Raw genomic sequence first — 1128 nt, forward strand, 5'->3', positions numbered from 1 at the left:
CAGGTATCTTGTACCGTGATGCACCTGGTCCCCAAGTAGTGATGGGAACCAACAGAATTGGGGCTACCCATTTTATTTTTAAAATCCCCCCTACAGCAAAGAAGCAGAATCCCCAAAAGAGATGCAGGGTATGCTACAGCAGGGGGCAAAGAAAGGACACCACATTTTACTGTCCAGATTGCCCTGGAAAACCTGCACTCTGTGTCGGTGACTGCTTCAAGCTGTATCACACAGTTTCCCATTTTTAATTTTTTTTTTGTTCCTGCTCCATTTTTGTATTTTTTTTTTATTTTTTGTTACATTTACTGTTTTTTAGCTTTTATTTGCTCCACCATTTTTAAGCGTTTTTATTTGCACTGTCAAGTGACCCCTGTGTCCATTCCGTGGCATGAGGGACCACTTAAGGTGCTAGATCAAATCCCTTCTTGGAGATAGGCCAGGCTTTCTTGTAACCTGTCCCTACTGATAGTTGGGTACAAGCATTTTTCTTTACCCAGATGTAAAATTCCTACTGAATTTGAATTGCTCATGTTCCAAATGTGGCCCTTTTGCCCCCAAACAATCTGACAAACCCATGCATGTGGGGTATCAATGTACTCAGGAGATGTTGCTGAACACATATCGGGGTGTTGTGGGACAGTGACATATACCAGGAGCTGTAATTTCACACCTGAAGTACAAAGTATGTGAAAAAAACACCAAAAACAATTACTATCCCAAACTTTGACAAGGGTTGGTGGTAGGATTAGTGCATGGAAAGGGTTAAACTATCAGCATCTAAAATACCCTGGGGTGTCTAGTTTTCAAAAATATATGGTTTGGTGGGGTAAATTTAATTTGCTGGCTTCAAAGATGCCCCAAATACCACATAGAGACAGAATTACCAGATTCAGAGAAAAATGGTTTTGAATTAGCAAAACTCTACTTGTACTTATTGCCCCATAACGTGTAGAAGAAAGCAAAAAAACATAAAAACATTGGGTATTTCTAAACTCGGGACAAATAGTAGAATCTATTTAGCAGGTTTTTTCAGTAGTTTTTTATGATGAATAAAAGATTTTTCAAATAAAAGTGAGAAAATGTGTTTTTTTTTTCAATTTTTCGTCATATTTTATTATTTTTATTATA

At 37.7% G+C, this 1128-nt stretch overlaps 1 non-coding gene across 1 annotated transcript; it reads left to right on the top strand.

The window, feature by feature from the left end:
- The first annotated feature begins 351 nt into the window (after positions 1 to 351).
- On the top strand, positions 352 to 481 carry LOC149286752 (small nucleolar RNA SNORA35). Its single transcript, XR_016277594.1, has one exon. It is a non-coding gene; the product is annotated as a small nucleolar RNA SNORA35 (small nucleolar RNA).
- The last annotated feature ends 647 nt before the right edge of the window (positions 482 to 1128 follow it).

Source organism: Sceloporus occidentalis, unplaced genomic scaffold (assembly GCF_023333645.1).
Source record: "Sceloporus occidentalis isolate IW3139 unplaced genomic scaffold, rSceOcc1.0.p SCAF_67, whole genome shotgun sequence".
NCBI classification, from domain to species: domain Eukaryota; kingdom Metazoa; phylum Chordata; class Lepidosauria; order Squamata; family Phrynosomatidae; genus Sceloporus; species Sceloporus occidentalis.